The 12,605-nt window shown below is 34.2% G+C and overlaps 3 non-coding genes across 3 annotated transcripts; all 3 read left to right on the forward strand.

The window, feature by feature from the left end:
• Nucleotides 1–1,227: 1,227 nt before the first annotated feature.
• LOC119562018 lies at nucleotides 1,228–3,222 on the forward strand. Its single transcript, XR_005221609.1, has one exon. It is a non-coding gene; the product is annotated as a small subunit ribosomal RNA (ribosomal RNA).
• A 659-nt stretch (nucleotides 3,223–3,881) lies between these two features.
• Nucleotides 3,882–4,060, forward strand: LOC119562090. The gene has a single exon (XR_005221665.1). It is a non-coding gene; the product is annotated as a 5.8S ribosomal RNA (ribosomal RNA).
• A 401-nt stretch (nucleotides 4,061–4,461) lies between these two features.
• LOC119562037 lies at nucleotides 4,462–8,432 on the forward strand. Its single transcript, XR_005221627.1, has one exon. It is a non-coding gene; the product is annotated as a large subunit ribosomal RNA (ribosomal RNA).
• The last annotated feature ends 4,173 nt before the right edge of the window (nucleotides 8,433–12,605 follow it).

Below are 12,605 nucleotides of genomic sequence, written 5' to 3' on the forward strand. Positions count from 1 at the left end.
CTTATTATAAGAGAGAATACCGTATAGTTGGTTGGCAAAGACAATTGAAAATACCCGAATTGCAGATGATGGGTTCAAAAACTACTATAGGGTGGTGTAGCAAATAATATGAAGATGATATATCCATATAATGGATATACACTAGTATTCTCTTATTATAATAGAGAATACCATATAAATGGTTGGCAAAGACAATTGAAAATACCCGAATTGAAGTTGACGGGTTCAAAAACTATTATAGGGTGATGTAGCAAATAAAATAATGAAGATATATCCATATAATGGAATTATATGTGTATTCTCTTATTATATGAGAGAGTACCAAACGGTTGATTGGCAAAGACAATTGAAAATACCCGAATTAAAGATATTGGGTCCAAAAACTACTATAGGATGGTCAATGGGCCGGCCATCTACTATTGACGTGACAAAATACTGTCTGTCGGTAGAGAAGATATTAATCCGTCAAATTTGTTTCTTTATTCATTTATGAATATGAGACTTGGCTCCACGGTTAATATTTTAAGCCCAAAGATAATAATGTTGAAACAAAGGCCAAGGTTTCTATTATACATAGAATAACAAATTGTTTCCGAACTTTATCGTTAATCCAAATAAATAATTACAATTGAGGCAGGCTAATAATGATATATATTTTGTATTGATAATCTTGATATATATGTATATTGGTCTGCCATTATCACATACTGAGTTATGTGATAATTCCCTGCGGGGATAAATTAAAAGAGGTGTCCCTATATTAAAAGAAAATAATATATATATATATTATTTTTTCTAACGTACATATCATATATGCGCTCGGTTTTATATTATATATTACCAAAGAGTCTTATATGAATATATACAGATAAATTTTAAATTTATCATCAAAATACAAATGATTTAATTCAATATTTTATATTGGTTAAACAAAAATTGTACATGTGTGGATACAATAATGACGTATGTCGAACAAAAAAGATATTTTAGAATGAAATATGCAAATATAAAGAAAATTATTACGTATTACGAAAAAAAATATTGTGTTTTTAACATCAATAATTAAAAAACTTGTTATTATTAGTGGCGGAACAAGTATATATTGTGAAAACAACAAACGTATACGAATGCTATATAAAAATGGCCGTATTCGATAGAAAACAATCTATAAAATTTATATTGCTAATTTCTATTCAAAAATATGAATGAAATATGAATAAAAACATTATTCTGGTTGATCCTGCCAGTAGTTATATGCTTGTCTCAAAGATTAAGCCATGCATGTCTAAGTACACACGAATTAAAAGTGAAACCGCAAAAGGCTCATTATATCAGTTATGGTTCCTTAGATCGTTAACAGTTACTTGGATAACTGTGGTAATTCTAGAGCTAATACATGCAATTAAAACATGAACCTTATGGGACATGTGCTTTTATTAGGCTAAAACCAAGCGATCGCAAGATCGTTATATTGGTTGAACTCTAGATAACATGCAGATCGTATGGTCTTGTACCGACGACAGATCTTTCAAATGTCTGCCCTATCAACTTTTGATGGTAGTATCTAGGACTACCATGGTTGCAACGGGTAACGGGGAATCAGGGTTCGATTCCGGAGAGGGAGCCTGAGAAACGGCTACCACATCTAAGGAAGGCAGCAGGCGCGTAAATTACCCACTCCCAGCTCGGGGAGGTAGTGACGAAAAATAACAATACAGGACTCATATCCGAGGCCCTGTAATTGGAATGAGTACACTTTAAATCCTTTAACAAGGACCAATTGGAGGGCAAGTCTGGTGCCAGCAGCCGCGGTAATTCCAGCTCCAATAGCGTATATTAAAGTTGTTGCGGTTAAAACGTTCGTAGTTGAACTTGTGCTTCATACGGGTAGTACAACTTACAATTGTGGTTAGTACTATACCTTTATGTATGTAAGCGTATTACCGGTGGAGTTCTTACATGTGCTTAGATACTTGTATTTTTTCATATGTTCCTCCTATTTAAAAACCTGCATTAGTGCTCTTAAACGAGTGTTATTGTGGGCCGGTACAATTACTTTGAACAAATTAGAGTGCTTAAAGCAGGCTTCAAATGCCTGAATATTCTGTGCATGGGATAATGAAATAAGACCTCTGTTCTGCTTTCATTGGTTTTCAGATCAAGAGGTAATGATTAATAGAAGCAGTTTGGGGGCATTAGTATTACGACGCGAGAGGTGAAATTCTTGGACCGTCGTAAGACTAACTTAAGCGAAAGCATTTGCCAAAGATGTTTTCATTAATCAAGAACGAAAGTTAGAGGTTCGAAGGCGATCAGATACCGCCCTAGTTCTAACCATAAACGATGCCAGCTAGCAATTGGGTGTAGCTACTTTTATGGCTCTCTCAGTCGCTTCCCGGGAAACCAAAGCTTTTGGGCTCCGGGGGAAGTATGGTTGCAAAGCTGAAACTTAAAGGAATTGACGGAAGGGCACCACCAGGAGTGGAGCCTGCGGCTTAATTTGACTCAACACGGGAAAACTTACCAGGTCCGAACATAAGTGTGTAAGACAGATTGATAGCTCTTTCTCGAATCTATGGGTGGTGGTGCATGGCCGTTCTTAGTTCGTGGAGTGATTTGTCTGGTTAATTCCGATAACGAACGAGACTCAAATATATTAAATAGATATCTTCAGGATTATGGTGTTGAAGCTTATATAGCCTTCATTCATGGTGGCAGTAAAATGTTTATTGTGTTTGAATGTGTTTATATAAGTGGAGCCGTACCTGTTGGTTTGTCCCATTATAAGGACACTAGCTTCTTAAATGGACAAATTGCGTCTAGCAATAATGAGATTGAGCAATAACAGGTCTGTGATGCCCTTAGATGTCCTGGGCTGCACGCGCGCTACAATGAAAGTATCAACGTGTATTTCCTAGACCGAGAGGTCCGGGTAAACCGCTGAACCACTTTCATGCTTGGGATTGTGAACTGAAACTGTTCACATGAACTTGGAATTCCCAGTAAGTGTGAGTCATTAACTCGCATTGATTACGTCCCTGCCCTTTGTACACACCGCCCGTCGCTACTACCGATTGAATTATTTAGTGAGGTCTCCGGACGTGATCACTGTGACGCCTTGTGTGTTACGGTTGTTTCGCAAAAGTTGACCGAACTTGATTATTTAGAGGAAGTAAAAGTCGTAACAAGGTTTCCGTAGGTGAACCTGCGGAAGGATCATTATTGTTTAATATCCTTACCGTTAATAAAAAAATTTGTTTTTATTATAATAATATAATATATTATAGTAATACAAATAAAATATAAATTGCCAAAAATATGATCTTTTATAGATCAAATATAAAATTTCGAACAAGCAAATCGAAATAATAATTGTAATAATAAATATATTATTGCATTAAATAAGAGATAAATAAATAAGCAAAAGCAAACAAATAACAAATTCGAACAAGCAAATCGAAATTATTAAATTTATTTAATATTATTATTATATTGTATATTAAATGCAATTAATTAATAAAACACTGTGTGTATATGGACCATAATATACACGCGTTGCGATATGTATTGTTCATCTCAGTTATGCGCATACATTGGATAATGCAACAACCTAAAATGTACAATGTTGTACCTGATTATTACAGGTTAATGTTTTATATAAATTTCAATATATATCGCTAAAAAAAAGTATTAATACCGTAAATGCCATTTAAAAAATACTTGATATATTATTGGTTATATGAAACTAAGACATTTCGCAGCATTCGTTTTAGGTATAAAAATCAATTTATTGAAGGAATTGATATATGCCAGTAAAATGGTGTATTTTTAATTTCTTTCAATAAAAACATATATGACAAAATTACCAAACCAATATATAAAACTCTAAGCGGTGGATCACTCGGCTCATGGGTCGATGAAGAACGCAGCAAACTGTGCGTCATCGTGTGAACTGCAGGACACATGAACATCGACATTTTGAACGCATATCGCAGTCCATGCTGTTATGTACTTTAATTAATTTTATAGTGCTGCTTGGACTACATATGGTTGAGGGTTGTAAGACTATGCTAATTAAGTTGTTTATATAAATTTTATAATGAAATTTTATAAGCATATGGTATATTATTGGATAATAATAATTTAATTATTATATTATTCATAATATTAACAAATATATGAAAAACATTATCTCACATTAGTAAATAATTTGAATGTGAAAAACGAAGAGAAATATTTTCTTTTTCAATCAAATAATACTGAGAAATGTCTAGCATAAAAAATTTATCTAGAATTGTCTCTTATTAAAGATTAGTAAATAGAAAGCCGTTGACAATATTATTATTCTTCGTTGATTCGTTAGACCAAACAAATGCCATACAAATATATAAAATATATAACGAATTTAATAAAATGTTTTATCATTATATATAAAGAATTAATTGCAAAAAAAGTTATACACAACCTCAACTCATATGGGACTACCCCCTGAATTTAAGCATATTAATTAGGGGAGGAAAAGAAACTAACCAGGATTTTCTTAGTAGCGGCGAGCGAAAAGAAATCAGTTCAGCACTAAGTCACTTTGTCTATATGGCAAATGTGAGATGCAGTGTATGGAGCGTCAATATTCTAGTATGAGAAATTAACGATTTAAGTCCTTCTTAAATGAGGCCATTTACCCATAGAGGGTGCCAGGCCCGTATAACGTTAATGATTACTAGATGATGTTTCCAAAGAGTCGTGTTGCTTGATAGTGCAGCACTAAGTGGGTGGTAAACTCCATCTAAAACTAAATATAACCATGAGACCGATAGTAAACAAGTACCGTGAGGGAAAGTTGAAAAGAACTCTGAATAGAGAGTTAAACAGTACGTGAAACTGCTTAGAGGTTAAGCCCGATGAACCTGAATATCCGTTATGGAAAATTCATCATTAAAATTGTAATATTTAAACAATATTATGATAATAGTGTGCATTTTTTCCATATAAGGACATTGTAATCTATTAGCATACAAAATTTATCATAAAATATAACTTATAGTTTATTCAAATTAATTTGCTTGCATTTTAACACAGAATAAATGTTATTAATTTGATAAAGTGCTGATAGATTTATATGAATACAGTGCGTTAATTTTTCGGAATTATATAATGGCATAATTATCATTGATTTTTGTGTTTATTATATGCACTTGTATGATTAACAATGCGAAAGATTCAGGATACCTTCGGGACCCGTCTTGAAACACGGACCAAGGAGTCTAACATATGTGCAAGTTATTGGGATATAAACCTAATAGCGTAATTAACTTGACTAATAATGGGATTAGTTTTTTAACTATTTATAGCTAATTAACACAATCCCGGGGCGTTCTATATAGTTATGTATAATGATATTTATATTATTTATGCCTCTAACTGGAACGTACCTTGAGCATATATGCTGTGACCCGAAAGATGGTGAACTATACTTGATCAGGTTGAAGTCAGGGGAAACCCTGATGGAAGACCGAAACAGTTCTGACGTGCAAATCGATTGTCAGAATTGAGTATAGGGGCGAAAGACCAATCGAACCATCTAGTAGCTGGTTCCTTCCGAAGTTTCCCTCAGGATAGCTGGTGCATTTTAATGTTATATAAAATAATCTTATCTGGTAAAGCGAATGATTAGAGGCCTTAGGGTCGAAACGATCTTAACCTATTCTCAAACTTTAAATGGGTAAGAACCTTAACTTTCTTGATATGAAGTTCAAGGTTATGATATAATGTGCCCAGTGGGCCACTTTTGGTAAGCAGAACTGGCGCTGTGGGATGAACCAAACGTAATGTTACGGTGCCCAAATTAACAACTCATGCAGATACCATGAAAGGCGTTGGTTGCTTAAAACAGCAGGACGGTGATCATGGAAGTCGAAATCCGCTAAGGAGTGTGTAACAACTCACCTGCCGAAGCAACTAGCCCTTAAAATGGATGGCGCTTAAGTTGTATACCTATACATTACCGCTAAAGTAGATGATTTATATTACTTGTGATATAAATTTTGAAACTTTAGTGAGTAGGAAGGTACAATGGTATGCGTAGAAGTGTTTGGCGTAAGCCTGCATGGAGCTGCCATTGGTACAGATCTTGGTGGTAGTAGCAAATAATCGAATGAGACCTTGGAGGACTGAAGTGGAGAAGGGTTTCGTGTGAACAGTGGTTGATCACGAGTTAGTCGGTCCTAAGTTCAAGGCGAAAGCCGAAAATTTTCAAGTAAAACACAAATGCCATACAAATATAATTATATTATATAAATCAAGCTAATTAATATACTTGAATAATTTTGAACGAAAGGGAATACGGTTCCAATTCCGTAACCTGTTGAGTATCCGTTTGTTATTAAATATGGGCCTCGTGCTCATCCTGGCAACAGGAACGACCATAAAGAAGCCGTCGAGAGATATCGGAAGAGTTTTCTTTTCTGTTTTATAGCCGTACTACCATGGAAGTCTTTCGCAGAGAGATATGGTAGATGGGCTAGAAGAGCATGACATATACTGTTGTGTCGATATTTTCTCCTCGGACCTTGAAAATTTATGGTGGGGACACGCAAACTTCTCAACAGGCCGTACCAATATCCGCAGCTGGTCTCCAAGGTGAAGAGTCTCTAGTCGATAGAATAATGTAGGTAAGGGAAGTCGGCAAATTAGATCCGTAACTTCGGGATAAGGATTGGCTCTGAAGATTGAGATAGTCGGGCTTGATTGGGAAACAATAACATGGTTTATGTGCTCGTTCTGGGTAAATAGAGTGTCTGGCATTTATGTTGGTCACTTGTTCCCCGGATAGTTTAGTTACGTAGCCAATTGTGGAACTTTCTTGCTAAAATTTTTAAGAATACTAATTGGGTTAAACCAATTAGTTCTTATTAATTATAACGATTATCAATTAACAATCAATTCAGAACTGGCACGGACTTGGGGAATCCGACTGTCTAATTAAAACAAAGCATTGTGATGGCCCTAGCGGGTGTTGACACAATGTGATTTCTGCCCAGTGCTCTGAATGTCAAAGTGAAGAAATTCAAGTAAGCGCGGGTCAACGGCGGGAGTAACTATGACTCTCTTAAGGTAGCCAAATGCCTCGTCATCTAATTAGTGACGCGCATGAATGGATTAACGAGATTCCTACTGTCCCTATCTACTATCTAGCGAAACCACAGCCAAGGGAACGGGCTTGGAATAATTAGCGGGGAAAGAAGACCCTTTTGAGCTTGACTCTAATCTGGCAGTGTAAGGAGACATAAGAGGTGTAGAATAAGTGGGAGATATTAGACTTCGGTTTGGTATCGCCAATGAAATACCACTACTCTTATTGTTTCCTTACTTACTTGATTAAATGGAACGTGTATCATTTCCTAGCCATTATACGGATATATTTATTATATCTTATGGTATTGGGTTTTGATGCAAGCTTCTTGATCAAAGTATCACGAGTTTGTTATATAATCGCAAACAAATTCTTTAATAAAACGGTGCATTTATGTATTTTTGATTTGAAAATTTGGTATAACTCCAATTACTCAGGTATGATCCAATTCAAGGACATTGCCAGGTAGGGAGTTTGACTGGGGCGGTACATCTCTCAAATAATAACGGAGGTGTCCCAAGGCCAGCTCAGTGCGGACAGAAACCACACATAGAGCAAAAGGGCAAATGCTGACTTGATCTCGGTGTTCAGTACACACAGGGACAGCAAAAGCTCGGCCTATCGATCCTTTTGGTTTAAAGAGTTTTTAACAAGAGGTGTCAGAAAAGTTACCATAGGGATAACTGGCTTGTGGCGGCCAAGCGTTCATAGCGACGTCGCTTTTTGATCCTTCGATGTCGGCTCTTCCTATCATTGTGAAGCAAAATTCACCAAGCGTTGGATTGTTCACCCATGCAAGGGAACGTGAGCTGGGTTTAGACCGTCGTGAGACAGGTTAGTTTTACCCTACTAATGACAAAACGTTGTTGCGACAGCATTCCTGCGTAGTACGAGAGGAACCGCAGGTACGGACCAATGGCACAATACTTGTTCGAGCGAACAGTGGTATGACGCTACGTCCGTTGGATTATGCCTGAACGCCTCTAAGGTCGTATCCGTGCTGGACTGCAATGATAAATAAGGGGCAATTTGCATTGTATGGCTTCTAAACCATTTAAAGTTTATAATTTACTTTATAAACGACAATGGATGTGATGCCAATGTAATTTGTAACATAGTAAATTGGGAGGATCTTTGATCACCTGATGCCGCGCTAGTTACATATAAAAGCATTATTTAATACAATGACAAAGCCTAGAATCAATTGTAAACGACTTTTGTAACAGGCAAGGTGTTGTAAGTGGTTGAGCAGCTGCCATACTGCGATCCACTGAAGCTTATCCTTTGCTTGATGATTCGATAATAAAGATGTTGCAAGCGGGCATAATCATTATGCTTGCTTGCAGCATCGCACGCCACTTTGTTTGTGGTGTGTAAGGTAGGGAAGAAGAAATATAAAAGACCTAAATTGGAAACATCAATATATAAGTAAATATTGAACAAACAAAATGTATCGTCATCTTATTAGTGACGCGATGATAAAGTGGCAAACATATTCCATGTATAAATATTCCTATGGTATTAAAATTCAAGTAAAGAGGACATATATAAAAGTTTGTATATATGGTTCATTCAATGGTAGCAGCGGTTGGTTGGTTGGTGTCTGCTCCTCTTATTGTTCAAAACTTATGTTATGGTAGCAAGTCTATATCGTCATATTATTAGTGACGCGAAAAAGTAGTGGCAAAACATATTCCATGTATAAATAAATATTCCTATGGTATTGAAATTCAAGTAAAGAGGCCATTCAAGTAAAGAGGACTTATATAAATATAAGTATATATAATGGTAGCAGCGCGGTTGGTTGGTTGGTGTGTCTGCTCCTCTTATTGTTCAAAACTTATGTTATGGTAGCAAGACTGTATCGTCATATTATTAGTGACGCGAAAAAGTAGTGGCAAAACATATTCCATGTATAAATATTCCTATGGTATTGAAATTCAACTAAAGAGGACATATAAAATTACTATCAATGGTAGCAGTGGTTGGTTGGTTGGTGGTTGGTTGGCGGCTGCTCCTATTATTGTTCAAGACTTATGTTATGGTAGCAAGTCTGTATCGTCATATTAATTATTAGTGACGCGAAAAAGTAGTGGAAATCATATTCCATGTATAAATAGATTCCTATGGTAATGAAATTTTCAAGTAAAGAGAGGACCATTCAAGTAAGAGGACATATAAAAAGTAAGTATATGTTCCTCCAATGGTAGCAGTGGTTGGTTGGTTGGCGGCTGATCCTCTTATTGTTCAAAACTTATTTTATCAATATGAGTTTGGCAATACAATAAAGAAGACCAATCTAATCCATATAAAACTAAATGTATTATATGGATATGCTTAGGAAACCCATATATTCATAAAAAAAAATTATGTATAGAAAATTATACATATATCTTTTATATAAATGAATCGTATGGATATCGCCTTATGGTAGGTATAATAACTTTTTAAGGCATAATAATGTATAATATAGAAAATATACATTGAAATATAAATGCATTTTTATAGATATGGCGGCATATAAGTGCCATATACACAAGAATAAATAATAGAATTTACCAATATATAATTAAAATGAGATATATAAACCTAGTGAGGGGCTGCACTAGTATATGAATCGTATGGATATGGCTTATAGGTATAATACCTATAAGGCATAATAATGTATAATATAATAAATATAAATTAAGATATGAATGAATTATATAAATATGGCATAGAAATGCCATATACATACATAAGAATAAATGGTAGAATTTACCCATATATCACTGAAACACGATATATAAACCTAATGATAGCTGGCACTAGTACTGTAAACATGCACGCAATAGTGCGTGGGGTAAAAAACTACTATAGGGAGGTGGTCGTTGGCGGGCCCCTCCTCGTATTGGTCAAAACTTATGTTATGCATATGAATTTGTCAATACTATATAGAACGCCAAGCATATCCATATAAACTATGGATATGCATAGAAATCCATACAAAAGTAAAAAAAAATTATGTATAGAAAAATATACATATATTTATATAAGTGAATCGTATGGATATGGCTTATAGGTATAATACCTATAAGGCATAATAATGTATAACAAGTAAATATACATTGAAATGTGAATGCATTGTATGGATATGGCATATAAATGCCATATATATAGAAATAAATTGTATATCAATGATATAACAATTATAAACCTAGTGAGGGGCGGCACTAGTGAATGAATCGTATGGATATGGCTTATAGGTATAATACCTATAAGGCATAATAATGTATAATATAATAAATATACATTAAGATATGAATGGATTGTATAAATATGGCATAGAAATGCCATATACATAAGAATAAATGGTAGAATTTACCCATATATCACTGAAACACGATATATAAACCTAGTGATAGCTGGCACTAGTACTGTAAACAGGCACGCAATAGTGCGTGGGGTAAAAAACTACTATAGGGAGGTGGTCGTTGGCGGGCCCCTCCTCGTATTGGTCAAAACTTATGTTATGCATATGAATTTGTCAATACTATATAGAACGCCAAGCATATCCATATAAACTATGGATATGCATAGAAATCCATACAAAAGTAAAAAAAAATTATGTATAGAAAAATATACATATATTTATATAAGTGAATCGTATGGATATGGCTTATAGGTATAATACCTATAAGGCATAATAATGTATAACAAGTAAATATACATTGAAATGTGAATGCATTGTATGGATATGGCATATAAATGCCATATATATAGAAATAAATTGTATATCAATGATATAACAATTATAAACCTAGTGAGGGGCGGCACTAGTGAATGAATCGTATGGATATGGCTTATAGGTATAATACCTATAAGGCATAATAATGTATAATATAATAAATATACATTAAGATATGAATGGATTGTATAAATATGGCATAGAAATGCCATATACATAAGAATAAATGGTAGAATTTACCCATATATCACTGAAACACGATATATAAACCTAGTGATAGCTGGCACTAGTACTGTAAACAGGCACGCAATAGTGCGTGGGGTAAAAAACTACTATAGGGAGGTGGTCGTTGGCGGGCCCCTCCTCGTATTGGTCAAAACTTATGTTATGCATATGAATTTGTCAATACTATATAGAACGCCAAGCATATCCATATAAACTATGGATATGCATAGAAAACCATACAAAAGTAAAAAAAAATTATGTATAGAAAAATATACATATATTTATATAAGTGAATCGTATGGATATGGCTTATAGGTATAATACCTATAAGGCATAATAATGTATAACAAGTAAATATACATTGAAATGTGAATGCATTGTATGGATATGGCATATAAATGCCATATATATAGAAATAAATTGTATATCAATGATATAACAATTATAAACCTAGTGAGGGGCGGCACTAGTGAATGAATCGTATGGATATGGCTTATAGGTATAATACCTATAAGGCATAATAATGTATAATATAATAAATATACATTAAGATATGAATGGATTGTATAAATATGGCATAGAAATGCCATATACATAAGAATAAATGGTAGAATTTACCCATATATCACTGAAACACGATATATAAACCTAGTGATAGCTGGCACTAGTACTGTAAACAGGCACGCAATAGTGCGTGGGGTAAAAAACTACTATAGGGAGGTGGTCGTTGGCGGGCCCCTCCTCGTATTGGTCAAAACTTATGTTATGCATATGAATTTGTCAATACTATATAGAACGCCAAGCATATCCATATAAACTATGGATATGCATAGAAAACCATACAAAAGTAAAAAAAAATTATGTATAGAAAAATATACATATATTTATATAAGTGAATCGTATGGATATGGCTTATAGGTATAATACCTATAAGGCATAATAATGTATAACAAGTAAATATACATTGAAATGTGAATGCATTGTATGGATATGGCATATAAATGCCATATATATAGAAATAAATTGTATATCAATGATATAACAATTATAAACCTAGTGAGGGGCGGCACTAGTGAATGAATCGTATGGATATGGCTTATAGGTATAATACCTATAAGGCATAATAATGTATAATATAATAAATATACATTAAGATATGAATGGATTGTATAAATATGGCATAGAAATGCCATATACATAAGAATAAATGGTAGAATTTACCCATATATCACTGAAACACGATATATAAACCTAGTGATAGCTGGCACTAGTACTGTAAACAGGCACGCAATAGTGCGTGGGGTAAAAAACTACTATAGGGAGGTGGTCGTTGGCGGGCCCCTCCTCGTATTGGTCAAAACTTATGTTATGCATATGAATTTGTCAATACTATATAGAACGCCAAGCATATCCATATAAACTATGGATATGCATAGAAATCCATACAAAAGTAAAAAAAAATTATGTATAGAAAAATATACATATATTTATATAAGTGAATCGTATGGATATGGCTTATAG

The sequence above is a fragment of the Drosophila subpulchrella genome, unplaced genomic scaffold (genome assembly GCF_014743375.2).
Source record: "Drosophila subpulchrella strain 33 F10 #4 breed RU33 unplaced genomic scaffold, RU_Dsub_v1.1 Primary Assembly Seq391, whole genome shotgun sequence".
Lineage (NCBI taxonomy): Eukaryota > Metazoa > Arthropoda > Insecta > Diptera > Drosophilidae > Drosophila > Drosophila subpulchrella.